The sequence below is a fragment of the Rattus norvegicus genome, chromosome 11 (genome assembly GCF_036323735.1).
Source record: "Rattus norvegicus strain BN/NHsdMcwi chromosome 11, GRCr8, whole genome shotgun sequence".
NCBI lineage: Eukaryota > Metazoa > Chordata > Mammalia > Rodentia > Muridae > Rattus > Rattus norvegicus.
In genome coordinates, this window is record NC_086029.1 from 48,899,631 (window position 1) to 48,914,179 (window position 14,549).

The window sequence follows — 14,549 nt, forward strand, 5'->3', positions numbered from 1 at the left end:
AACAGAGACTGACGCCAACTCTCTGATCTACGTCTCCTTTCTTCTCTTTACGTTTTCTCTGACCATAGCAAGGTTTTTCACTAATTACCACTGGTTGTTCGGCATGGTAACGGCTCATGTTAACTCCTCTTTCTTTCATAAAAAAGAGGGTTCAGACTCCCTCAACTCTAAGGGACAACTCCATGAGGGAGTCAGCTTGACTTTCCAGCCTGGAGACGGGATTCCCCCAGATGCCCTAGGTGTAAGTCTGTCTGGGAACTAAGTTCCCTAAAGTGTTGATTCCCGGCAGTCAATATGGCTGAGCTGCTATAACTGTGGCACTGGCTTTTCTTGCCCCTTTTATTTAGAGTCGAAACCAGAATTGGGGCCATTAGACCGTCATTAATATTGAGTCAAGGCCAATGTGAGTTTCCCCTCTTCTCCGATATAGGTGTATACCTGGAGGGTAACGAAGAAAGTACCTGTGGAGTGACGGTGTGCGTTTCCTCTGAACTGGAGGAGGCATAGTCAAACTGTTAGCACAAGCAACATAGGCAATTTGAGGACACGGTGCAGGTACTTTGTTCTTGGTAGACCATGCATAAGACTGTGATCCCTGAAGGCCATTTTCTAGCCAGTCTTCTCCACAGCCTGCTTTATTGAGACCTGTCCCTTCCGTAGACCCATATTGGTCCATCCCTGGAAGGGATATAAGACAGCAGGAGTCGACTCAAAGGATAGTTTCTTGTCTGGATTTTCTGAATTTCCGTGTCCAGGTTTGGTCATGGTGAGGATTGTGTGTCCCAGGTTAGTAGACTCTGGTCATTTTCACTTTTTTCACAAAAAGTTTAAGGGGTCCAAGGTCCAAATCCATCTGTGTGGACTTGTCCTCAGTGGCCCTTTTTCTCCTCAAGGAGTGACACCAGTCACTTTCCCATACTCACAGCAATGGTGAGTCAGCCACCTGGCAGCATTCTCCAACCTTGTCATCCTGTTAGGCCAGTTCTTATTTCTCCAGTCAGTCTCGCCCCAGGGTGTACTCCCTGCAGTCCAGTAAGCTGGGCTACCAGGACCGAGAGAAAGTTCCACAGGTCCTAGGGCTGCTTCTGGGGTGGCCAAGTTAGTCACTCTTTTACCTCTGGTTTCTGGCGAATTCCCTTTCGGATGACTGTCTCCACCTCCCTTGCAGATGTGTCTCCAAACAAAAGAACTATAAGATATGCACAGGGACACATGTTGAGACAGACACACAGCAAAGACAGACAGCAGTGGTGACCACACAGTCATATACCTGAATAGACTAGGGGAGTCTCACACAGACCCCCACCCAGAAGATCACCACTCAGAAATGGGTTATAGCCAATTATAAGTCCTTATTCCAGATGGCTAGGAGGACTAGATTCAGGTATTTGGACTCTAAGTGTAGCCGGGAGCATTTAGACCAAGGGGCTTTTAAAGGCAAAAATCACATCCTGTTGTCTCCCTCTGCAGCTGCAAGGGAAGGTTTCACAAGCAAACAGCTGATCAGGAGCTAAGGTAAGCCAGCTGGGGGCATTATGGTCTTAGGTGCTGGACCAGAGCTGGATAATTTCACACAGGATTCTCCAGTTAAACCTGACGTGGCCTGAGCAAGAATACAAGGTGGAGGAACCTCTGTCCTGCCCCGCCCTGCCCCGCCCTGTCCCGCCCTGCCCCCGCCCTGCCCCGCCCTGCCCCGGCCTGCCCCGCCCTGCCCGGCCTGCCCCGCCCTGCCCCGCCCTGCCCCCGCCCTGCCCCGCCCTGCCCCGCCCTGCCCCCGCCCTGCCCCGCCCCACGCACATGTAAGGTGGAGGAACCCTGCCCTGTCCTGCCTTGTTACATGCGTTGCCCTGTCCTGCCTTGTTACATGCGTTGTCCAGAGATGTCAGTTGAAACCATAGTCTCTTTCTTCTCGACCTCTAACAAATCGAGTGGGGTTACTACAGGAAAATTTTTTTTTTTTTGGTTCTATTTTTTGGAGCTGGGGACCGAACCCAGGGCCTTGTGCTTCCTAGGCAAGCGCTCTACCACTGAGCTAAATCCCCAACCCCCAGGAAAATGTTTTAATGAAATTGACCCAGCTGGGATTGTAGGGGAGGGAAAGTCATAGACATATTTGGAGTGAAATGGCGAGAGGTCCCCGGCCACCCTTTGGTGGCAGATGAGGCAAGATGCACTGAAAGTGAGCAATCAATAGGAAAAAAGAACGAATCTTTAGAACCTCACGTCAGACTGTGTGACTCCAGTTAGAACTAAGAATTCGGGATTGGGGATTTAGCTCAGTGGTAGAGCGTTTACCTAGCAAGCACAGGGCCCTGGGTTCGGTCCCCAGCTCCAAAAAAAAAAAAAAAAAAAGAAAAAAAGAAAAAAAAAAGAACTAAGAATTCTGCCTTTTGTTTTCAAAAGAGATGGCCGTTCTCTCAAAAACCTGACATCCTTAGGGTGCCTGTGCTCATCCTCCTTGCCTCCATGGTATCTGCTATTTTCTATTACCTCAACCTCTGACCCTCCAATAGGCTGGGCCACCCTCACTTCTTGGCCACGTTGTTGCTTTCTATCTGGTGAGACAAACACATTTTCTTTTCTTTTTTTTTAATAAATTATTAGATATACTTTTTTATGAAGATTTATTTATTTATTATGTATATGAGTACACTGTAGCTGTCTTCAGACATACCAGAAGAGGGCATTGGATCCCATTACAGATGGTTGTGAGCCACCATGTGGTTGCTGGGATTTGAACTCAGGACCTCTGGAAGAGCAGTCAGTGCTCTTAACCACCGAGCCATCTCTCCAGCCCCCAAACACATTTTCTAACCCAATCTTTGGGTAAAGCCATCCTCTCAGTGAGGCCTTCCTTGCAATGTCTCCTCTGTTCCTCATCTTCTCTGTCCACAACAAAAGGCAAACCTTTGCATGTCCAATATATACATCTCAGGAAGAATATCTAAGAAGGTAGAGCCAGTGGTCACCTGCTGGGTCATGCCCTGCCTTGTTCTTGTGACTGGGGTGCCTGGAGTGCTGCTGGCATGTGGATGGGGTCAAGGGGAGACGACTTAGTCCATAATTTGGGTCCACAGTCCCTGTTTTCCAGGAGTAGGAAACAGTGGAACCTGGGACAATTGCTGTGGTTCCTGGTCTCTCATGTACCCAGGTACCACTGGTGTACCTATGGGAGCCAGGGACTGGGGTTCCTGGTCTGGACCAGGCAGGAAGGAAGGCTGAGTCTAGAATACGAATGGAACTGGGTTTGGTTCCTATTGAGTGCTGATAATACCAAGGGGTTGGAAGAGAGAAGGCCTTCAGATGTGACTCTTTATGGAGAAGGCCTCCCCGTGATGTGCTCCTTGATGAAGGGACACTCAAAATATTTTATTTGACGGTGAATACGAACGCATATGCCTTGCTCAGGGTAAAGTGGGGATTCAATACCCTTTGCAGGAAGGAATGCCCAGGAAGGGAAGCTCATCCTAGATACCTTGTTAGCATGGAGAATCCAGGTTTTTATGCTCCTTGACCGACCAACCGATCGATCGCATTGACCCTCAGTGGGGTGTCGTGGCTACCCTGTTCCAGAGTAGGTATAGAAGTAGGCAAGGAGAAGCCCCACCCCTACTTTTCTGAATTCTGAGATTCATGGGGTCTGAGCTTGCCCAACCTTACCAGTTCTTCTGTTTGGACCCCACAGTCATCTATAGGGTGAACAACTAGAACAGAAGTGGAACTTAGGTTTTCTCTTGTTCTGTAGCTTTTAAAAATTAACCCTAAAGGAAGGCCCACCGTGGGGCAGGGGCAGCTGATTTTTGAGGCACAATTTGTACAGAATACCTATCTGCATCAGGCCCTGCGAAGATCCTGGGGCAGAGAGAGAGATGGACAGTGGGCTTGGATCCCAAACTCTGGGTTTTCTTGTAAAAGAAAATACACAAATTGTGTTGAAGGCACGATGTCCAATGAATGGTGCCGTTGAGAACAGATTGGATCACAGGGCAGTGACCTGTGTGGATGAATTCGACACTGATGAGATTGTGGAGGTGAGACCTTGTTGGAGGAAAATGTCACTGTGAAGGTGCATCTGTGTCTGCTCCTGATGTCTGGTACATTCCTGTAGCCATGATGTTCTGCTGCTTCTGCCCCTGAAATGCCGGAACCAGGTGACTTTGGTCAGAAGCCATGAGCCAAAATATCTTCCACTTTGTTTCTCTCAGAACTTTTTTTTTTTGTCACAATTGAGTACTGTGAATTTAACACACTGTTAAATGGAAGATGTCAGATCCACAAGAGTACTGTGCATACATACATACATACGTGTGTGTGTGTGTGTGTGTGTGTGTGTGTGTGTGTGTGTGTGATGGTTAAGGATACAAAGTCTCAATTATACAAGATACAATATAGGCCCTGGATCTCTCTATACAACATATGGGTACAGCTAATGGAAAGGAATTATAGTTTTCTAATAATAGGAAATCAAAGGTATTGTGTAAAAACAAAACAAGTTTTTCCTCCTGGTCACTTTGTCCCCAGAAATAATGACTCTGAGATTAATTATTTATTAATAAACTCCTAGGCCATGAGCTTGTTCTCTGACTTGCTATTAACTTATCCCTTTTATCCTAACCCGAATTCAGCTATGTAGCTGTTTTTCTCTCTGTGTCTTCTTAAGTATTTATTATTTATTTTATTTATATGACTACACTGTAGCTGTCTTCAGACACACAGAAGAGGACACCAGAGCCCATTACAGATGGTTGTGAGCCACCGTGTGGTTGCTGGGAATTGAACTCAGGACCTCTGGAAGAACAGTCAGTGCTCTTAACCACTGAGCCATCTCTCCAGACCTCTCTGTGTCTTCTTGTGTCCTTCTCTGCAGTATTCTTGAGGTGAATCTCCCCTTTATTCTATCCTGAGTTTAGCTACCTGCTGGTTTACAACTGTCTCCTTAGTATTTCCTTAGCATTCTGGGTGAATCTTCCCTACCTCTAGTTCCCAGAATTCTATCTATCCCTGTCAGATGTCCCACCTCCTATTCTCTGCTTCAGCTCATTGGCCACAAGCTTTTTTATTGACAGGTGATGCTTATAAGAGATTCTCTCTCTGGTATTGGATCCCCTGGAGTTGGAATTACAGGTGGTTATAAGCCACCCTGCATAGATGCTGGGAACAAGATTCCAGACCTCTACAAGAGCAGCAAGCCATCTCCACAGTCCCTACAGAATAGAGCTGAATGTGTGAAGTGCTCTTACCACAATATTACCTATGAGGGGATGATGCAGAGTGGGATGTGATGGAATGTTATGGCCTTGGTAGTGGTTGTCATCCGTGGCTCTGAGGTGGAATGTACTGGGTATGATAACTGTGTCTTTGGAGGAGCTGGTGCACAAGAAGATCAGGTATCCAAACAGTAGATGCAAGGTACTGAGAGCCTTTGGTGACTAAAGAGCATAGAGACAACAGTGGGTCGCTTGTGGTAGCGATGCCCAGTGTGTGTGGACAGCCAAGAGGCAACGAAGGGTCAAGTGAGGTTTACATCATGGATAGGGTTCCTGAGTACAGCTCAGCCTATGAGATAGGTATGAGAGGATGCCTTGGGATAGCAGGATAACATAGGCGAAGAACAACACAGGTATTGGCTGCGGGGTGGAAAGCATCAGTGGTAGGTGGAATAGATTTGGAATAATACATTTTGGAGGTAGGAGCTGACAGTCCTCTTCAGTAGGGTGGATGTGAGGGAGAAGAGAGAAGTGTTTGGCTGTGAGTCATAGAACTCAAATTAAGGCCAACAACAAGAAATGGGTCAGCTCCAACAGGAAAGTGTTCCAAGACTACTGGGTTCAGAGTTTGGAGCAGGAATGCAGTCCTGGGTTCCCAAGCACTTTCCTTTTAATTATAAGTAAGCATATGTGTGTCTGTCTGTAGGTTTGTGCAGACTCTCAGAGTGTAGATTCTCAGAGGCACTGGAAGAGAATGTCAGATCGTCTGGAGCTGGGGTTATAGATGTTTGTGAGCCACCCAATGTGGGGGGTAGGAACTGAATTCAGGTCCTATGGAAGAGCAGCACATGCTTTAAAAACTGAGCCATCCGGACTGGACAGATGGCTCAGCGGTTAAGCGAACTGACTGCTCTTCCAGAGTGCCTGAATTCAAATCCCAGCAACCACATGGTGGCTTACAACTATCTGTAATGGAATCTGAAGCCCTCTTCTGATATGTCTCAAGACAGCTACAGTGTACTCATATATATAAAATAGATAATTCTTTTAAAAAAATGAGCCATCCCTCCAAGTCCTTTCTTAAAGACATGGCTGTTAAGTGTTGCCTACATGTGTCTCAGACTCCTAGGTTCATGTAATGATTTCCCTCACTGAGCTTCTTGAATGTTTGGGACAGCAAGTGTGGGGTGTGTGTGCGCGTGCGCGTGTGTGTGCGTGTGTGTGTGTATGTGTGTGTGTGTGTGTGTGTGTGTGTGTGTGTGCACTCGAGCGCCACCATGCCCTGCATGCCCTCTTTCCTGTTTGATGGCTTCATCTTCAGGCTGGAAGGGGAACTCTTTGTCATACCCAGGTTACAACATGTGAATATAGAATTTCTCTTCCCAGAACCTCAGTAGTCTATTGTCCTGACTCACTGTTCCAAATCCAGCCACATTCAAGGAGAACAGGACACAATCTAAATAGGCTCGCCCCTGGACCTGGACCAAAAGTGAAGGAAGTGCACATTTGAACCAATGGAGCCTTCTGTCAGAAAGGGCAGGAGTGGGGTTGATGGCTGCTGTCAGCAGTGTTGGCTCAGCAGGACGGAAGGGGAACCAGCGAAAGACACTAGGATTTCAGGGGAGGCAAGTGGGTGTGTGTGGGATGCTGTCTAGATGCAGACGAGGGCAGGCACAGGTGAGAGCCTGTGATTGGGCAGTGGAAAAGGAAGGTGGGCTGAGAATTTTAGAAACCAGCACAGAGAGTATAGGGAGACAGAGGGAGGGAAGGAGAGGAAGAGACAAGATGGAACCTATGGGGGAGGAAGAGGAGCGGGAGCCACATCGTCCTGGGAGCCATAAGTATTGGGGATTTCTTAGGTAGATGATGAAGTAGTAAGCAAGGTATGTCTGCCCCATCTAGGTGTGCACTTGTGTTTATATCAACTGAGTTTTGAGTTCATTGTGCGAGCATTTTGTGGGTTGAGAATTTACTAATACAAATCTGATGGATAAATTACAAGCCTCTAGAGTTTTGATTTTACCAGGTCACAAGGATTTGTGACAGCTAACCACGGGGGGCAGATGGCTGGGAATACGACCAGAATCTGTAGCAGGAGAACCAAGAGTTGGGCTTTTGCTACATGGGCCTAGCCATGGAGGCAGTGAGACCAGAGAGTAGCCCGCGATGGCGTGGGATGGTGACTTTAATTTTTATTTCACGCAACAGGTTTGAGTTCATACACTGAGTTGAAAACAGAGCATTCAGGGTCCAGTGGAGACAGTAACATGCCGAGGACAAGTAATGATGGGATAGCTTCATGGGCAGTGTCTGAGTTAGGGTTTCCACTGCTGTGAACAGACATCATGACCAAGGCAACTCTTATAAGGACAACATTTAATTGGGTCTGGCTTAAAGGTTCAGAGGTTCAGTCTATTATCATCATGGTGGGAAGAATGGCAGCATTCAGGCAGACACAGTGCAGGAGAAGGAGCTGAGGGTTCTACCTCTTGCTCTGAAGGCAAACAGAACGCTAGCTTCCAGGGACACAGTCACACCCACTCCAACAAGGCCACACCTCCTAATAGTACTATCAAAACACCACGTACAGCAAGGCTGAAGTGAAGACTGGAAATAGTTCCAGTATCTTCTGTGCTACAGCATTATTGCCAGTGCGAAATCCTAAGTGCCTGTAGTGGAGGCTGCAGATAAACAATGGTAGGAACGAGTCAAGTCAAGCCTGTGTGTAAAAGAAGGACTTGAAGGGAGGTGTAGCTCAGGGCTTGAATGCTGACTTCGCTCTCATAGCTCAGCTGCGCAGAACTTCGAGAAGCTAGGGATGCAAAGGAGAGTGAAACCCCCAGGGCCAGACGGTTCCTGAGTAAAAGTGCTTGTAGTGCAAGCTATCAAGATGAGTTCAGGCCCGGGATCCATGCCAGAAACTGGGTGTGGTGGCACACGTGTCATCTCAGCGCTCCTAGGTAAGAGAGGAGGCAGCCACAGAATCAGTCCATGCTCACAGGCCAGTTAGCCTGGCGTACAAAGTGAGAGAAACAGATAGAGACACCCTGTCTCAACAAGATGGAAGTGAGAACTGATTCCCAAAAACTACCCTTTGACCGCAACGCGCTACAGCAAGCATGTTCCTGCAGTAGGCTTGAGTGCGCACGCGCGCGCGCGCGCGCGCGCGCGCGCACACACACACACACACACACACACACACACACACACACACACACACACACACACACGCTAATAAATTAAGGGCTGGCAAGAGACTTATCAGATAAATACAGTTGCTAACAAACCTGATAGCAATAGTTACCAAGCAACAGCCTGTTTGGTTCCCTCTGACCTCCCTTCCTCTTTTCCTTCCTCCCTCCCTGCCTCCCTGCCTCTCTCCCTCCCTCCCTTCCTCTTTCCCTTTCTCCTTCCTTCTCCTCTGGCCTCTTTCTGTTCTCTCTCTGTCTTCCCTCTCCACCTGTTCCAGGCCAGTCTCCTCTTTCTCCCCCTTGTCTCCCTCTGTACCTCCCTCCCTCCTTCCCTCTCTTCCCTCTCTCTCTCTCTCTCTTCCTTTCTCCCTCCCCCCTTTTCTCTTTCCCCCTTTTCTCCCTACCCCCCCTTCTCCATATGTTCCTGCCTGGCCTCATCTTGCCTCTTCTCGCCCCCCCCCCCCGTTTCTACTCCCTTCTTACTTTCTTTTTTCATTTATTCATTTGTTCATCCATTTATTTATTTATTTATTTATTATTTATTTATTTGATGACATGAACTTATTATGTACACCAAGCTCGCCTTAATTTACAGAGATCCACCTGATTCTGCGTCCTAAGTGCTGGAATTAAAGGTATGTGCTACCACACTGGTCTCTTTTCTTTTTAAAAAAAATCTATTTTTATGGTGAACCTTTTCTTCTAAACAGTCCAGCTCACTTATGGTTATTTTAGAACACTAAGCCTGCCAGACTTCGATCAAATTGTTCTGTCCTGCCTCCGAATACAGGATGGAAGGATTCCTTTCATTCCTTGTTTCTACCCAACGTGGCTCAAAGGAACAGTATTTAATACTCAAGGGAAATGAAAGATACCCATTCTGATGTTAGAGGAGCTTGCTCTGCCTGCTTCCGGAGAGCCTGGGAACAAGCGTGGGTCTTGTTGCCTCCTGTAAACTGACTGTAAAGTCAGAGGCAGGACATAGACGTGTTTACCTGAGGTGGTTTAAGGGATGATGGTCCAGCTAAACCTAGAGCACGTAGCTGCTTTGAGTTTGATTAAGCCACAGCTGTGACTTCTCAGCCTTGACTAGAATAGCAAAAGTGGAACTTTCTTCTTGCTGTTGTGAGACAGGGTCTTGTGTTGTAGCCCAGGATGTCTCAGAGTCAGTCTTTTGAATGCTGGGCTTCTAGGCACCGACCACCATGTGTGGCAGCAGAGTGTTCTATTAAGAGCAATACTCTTACTTCTGTACAGAGAAAAGGCAAACGTCCTTTGAATCCTCTCTTGGAACTGTTTTAAGTGATGGAGACCTCGCTTCGGTATAATGAAAGCTAACAAAACAAAAGGACGCAAACAATCCTCCCTTACAGTGAAGGGATGTAGAACACAGTTCCTGTCTGGCTTCTGCCAGCACACATGGAGTTCACATACCAACACTCACACATACACATAAAGCAACAACTTTTAAAAACCTATGTATTGTTTGTCTGAGAGTTTTGCCTGCATATGTGTTTATGTACCCTGTACATGCCCACAGAGGTCAGAAGCAGCCATCAGATCCCTTGGGATTAGAGCTACATATGGTAGTGCACCATTCGGTGGGAGCTTGGCATTGAATCTGGGTCCTGTGGAAGAACAACAGGTACTTTTAACTGCTGAACCAACTCTCCAGCCTCCATAAAACAATAGACTAAGAAAACAAACAAACAAACAAACAAACAACCAAGGGGTCTGGAGAGATGGCTCAGTGGTTAAGAGCACATACTGCTCTTCCTGAGGACCTGAGTTTGATTCCCAGCATCCACAGCAGGTGGCTTAAAACTCCTGGTAACTCCATCTCCTGAGAGATCACACACCTCTGACCTCTTTGGGCACTTGCCTTCATGTGCACCTACCACCCTCACACATACACATAGCTACAATAACAAAAGTAAATATTTTTTTTCTTTTTTCTTTTTTTTTTTTTTTTCGGAGCTGGGGACCGAACCCAGGGCCTTGCGCTTGCTAGGCAAGCGCTCTACCACTGAGCTAAATATCCAACCCCAAAAGTAAATATTTTTAAAAAGAAATAAAATCACTGTTTAATCAGTAGACAGATATGTAACACATAGTTTTTCCTGCTAATTGAATGTAAGTGCAACCTCTTTCACTTGTGACTTAAAGCCATTCATATTACATGTACTTCGGGAAACACTCCTGTTCTTTGTTTTGGGGTAATTTCGTGTTTCAGCAGCGCCAGGCTATGTGCTCTGCTAGCCGTAATTGCGTGTGCATGAACACCATACATTGAGGTTTGTATTAGAAGGGCTGTCTTGTTATGTAAATGCACCTGTCGGTTAGTTGGACCTACCAAAGTCCTCTTCCCATCAACGACTCTACTAAGATGTGAGGTCTTAACCTGGGAGATTAGTCCGTTTTGCTTTCTCGTATTACAAACGTTTAAATCCACACTGCAGTAGAACACTTTCTCATTTCTGAATGACTGAGTTTTAGGATGTACTGGATGCAAAGGGAGTTAGAGGCTGTATTTTTTGTCGTTGTTGTTGTTGTTGTTGTTTTGGTTTTTGTTTTGTTTCAATCTTGATTTTTGAAAAAGGTTTATTTATTTATTGTATGCATACAAATACACTGTTGCTGTCTTCAGATACACCAGAAAGGGCATGGAATCCAATCACAAATGGTTATGAGCCACCATGTGGTTTCTGGGAATTGAACTCAGGACCTCTGGAAGAGCAGTCAGTGCTCTTAACCACTGAACCATGTCTCCAGCCATTAATCTTGAATTTTTAACATCTTTTAATTATTTGTGCTTGTGTATACACATGCACATGTGTGTGTGTGTGCATATGCACATGCATGTGCAAGCCCAGAGGTTGTTGTTGGGTGTCTTAACTCACTGGGATCTGGACTCGCTAATTCAACCAGGCTTGCTGGCCAGGGAACCCCAGAAACCCTGTGTCTTAGTTAGGGTTTTACTGCTCTGAATAGACACCATGACAAGGCAACTCTTTTTTTTTTTTTTTTTTTTTTTTTTTTTTTGGAGCTGGGGACTGAACCAGGGCCTTGAGCTTGCTAGGAAAGCGCTCTACCACTGAGCTAAATCTCCAACCCCCCAAGGCAACTCTTATAAGGACAACATTTAATTGGGGCTTGCTTACAGGTGCAGAAATTTAGTCCATCAAGGCAGGAACATGGCAACATCCAGGCAGACATGGTGCAGAAGGAGCTGAGAGTTCTACATCTTCATCTGAAGGCCACTAGGAGAAGACTGACTTCCAGGCATCTAGGATAAGGGTCTTAAAGCCCATACCCACAGTGACACACCTACATAGGCCATAACCACTCCAACAAGGGCAAATCTACTTCAACAGGGCCACACCTTCTAATAGTGCCACTCCCTGGGCCAAGCCTATACAAATCATTGTATCCTGTTTCTGCTTTCTCAGCACTGAGATTACGAATGTTCACCCCCACAGTGGGTGCTTGACATGGCACAGAGGACCATACTTAGGTCCTTATGTTTGTATGGCAAGAATTCTCCCCAAAGAAGCATTTCCCAGCTCTTCATTTTTCCTAACGGACCCATTAATTGGTCTTGCCAAGTGTATTTTTTTTCCATCTGAGTAATCTGAACTGTATAAAAACCTTTTGTTAGCCCAGCAGCATATGCTTAAAGCTCAGCACTTGGGAAGTAGAAGCAGGCAGATCTCTGTGAGGTTCTGAGGCCATCCAGGTCTACATAGTGAGTTCTAGGACAGGCGAGGCTATAAAGTGAGACTCTGTATCAAAAGCAAAACAAAACAAAATGGAATGAAACAAAACAACAACAAAAAGAAAGAAAAGAAAACCTTTGTTAGGCTTTACAAGCCCAAGTTCTACATTAGATTTACTTAACAGCTTTAATGAAAAAAGAAAAACTACTAAATTAGCCACATACTGATCTGTTGTGTAACAGATTCCTCAGAGATTGAAACATTCCATCTTGCAGGGAAACTCCTTAGGGGTCACTCTTGCTGGGCTGGGCTTTGGTGAGACAGCTGTCTTTGAGTCATTTCTGCTCCTGTAACTAACCCCTCACCCATATTTCTGTAAGTAACCCCAATAAAGTTCATGGTTCACCAACTTGGACTTTGGTGGTGTCTTTTTTTTTTTTTATTTATTCTTTTTTTCGGAGCTGGGGACCAAACCCAGGGCCTTGCGCTTGCTAGGCAAGTGCTCTACCACTGAGCTAAATCCCCACCCCCCCTTCTTTTTAAAGATTTATTTATTTAATATAAGTCGCTGTCTTGACACACACACCAGAAGCGGGCATCAGATCCCATTACAGATGGTTGTGAGCCACCATGTGGTTGCTGGGAATTGAACTCAGACCTCTGGAAAAGCAGTCAGTGCTCTTAACCATGAGCCATCTCTCCAGCCCTGGTGGTGTCTTAGGTGGCAAGATGGACACAGTATTGGAGCAGTGGCTGAGAGTTCTACATCTGGATATGCAAGCTGGAGGAAGACAGAGACAGTGGACCTGGCTTGGCTTCTGAAACTTCAAAGCCCACCTCCAGTGACATACTTCCTCCAAAATGGCCACACCTTCTAATCCTTCTGAAGTAGTGCCACACTCCCTGATTATGCATTTGACTATCTGAGCTTATGGGGGCCACTTTTTATTCGAAACACCACAGGTGGTATTTGTACTTTGATCTATTGTGTGATTCCTATCTAGGGTGAGTAGACATGTGTTGTGACCCCCCAGGAAAAGTTTTGTCACACAACATCTCTCCCCCCCCCCTTTTTGACCTAGCTCTCCTTTATTTTCTACCACTTACTAATACATGCCACAAACGTTCCCGAACACCTCATCCAACTTAGAATGCTTGTCTAAGCCTGTGTCTCTATAGTCTTTTGTCTGGTAGCAATCATCTGTAGTACTCATTTTTATTTACTTAAGCACCAGGAAGAAACAGACTGGGACTTTGGGTTTATTATCATACTCTGTCTCGCAGCTAGTAAAATATGTCAACCGCAGACGACTTTGTACACTTCTTTTTTTTTTTTTTTTTTGAGACAGGGTCTCACATATCATAGACTGGCCTCGAGTCTCTGTGTACCGCAAGGATGATCTCTCTCCTTCCACATCTTGAGTGCTGGTATTATATAGGCATAGGCCTCCTGGAACCTGGGAGATCATCTTTGATCACCCACGCGGACCCAGTGTAATCATAAGGCTTCCAATGGTGAAAGAGAGAGTTGAGAGGCAGGAAGGATGGTGGATTGAAAGCCCAAGCAGTGTGCTGTGATGCCAACCTTGAAGACAGAAGAGAGCCGTGAGGTCAGAATGCTGGCCTCAGATGCTGGACTCTGCCTGAGGGATTCCAGAAGGAAGACAGTCTATTTTTAGCCCAGTGAGATGCACTTCACATTTTGAACTCTCAGACTATAAGATAACAAATTTACGAAATCCCAAGCCACTAAATGTGTGACTATTAATTACAGCGTTATGTGAAGCTCACCAGAGATGACCACTCAGACAGTTTATAGTCAACTGAAAGTCTTTATTCCAGCCAGCTGGGACTACACTCAGGTATTTGGGACTCGAGTGAAGCACCAAGTGTTCAGAGCACAGTGTTTTAGAAAGCAAGAACCACACTCTGTCATCTCTTGCTGTTCAGGAGTGGAAGATTTGCACAAGCAGATAGTTTAAGAGAAGATAATGTGGGGCATCTTGACCTTGTGTCCCTAGAGTAGAGCTGGGCAATTTTCCACAGGATTCTCCATCAAGGAGATGAATTTTTCATTAAACACAAAATGGCCTCAGCAAGAATACAAGATGGAGGAACCTCAGAGCTGCCACACCCTGTCACAATAGCAGAATCAAAACACAAACACGCGCTTGTTACGAGCTCTGTACCATACCTTGACTGATATTTCACACTTCCTTTATATGTTAGAACTCAGTCTTCAACTGAGAACTGTTTCTGAGAGTGGTCAACAGGAACTAGGAGCTGAGCTGACTCAGTCAAACTGAGCTGCTCCTGAGAGCCAGGAAGAGTTTCTCCTAGCCACCCCAGCTGTATATACGTTATAGGATACTCACCAGTAATTTTGTTAGCATCTTGACTTACTAAGAACGGAGTGGTCCTCCTGTGCAGGTGTG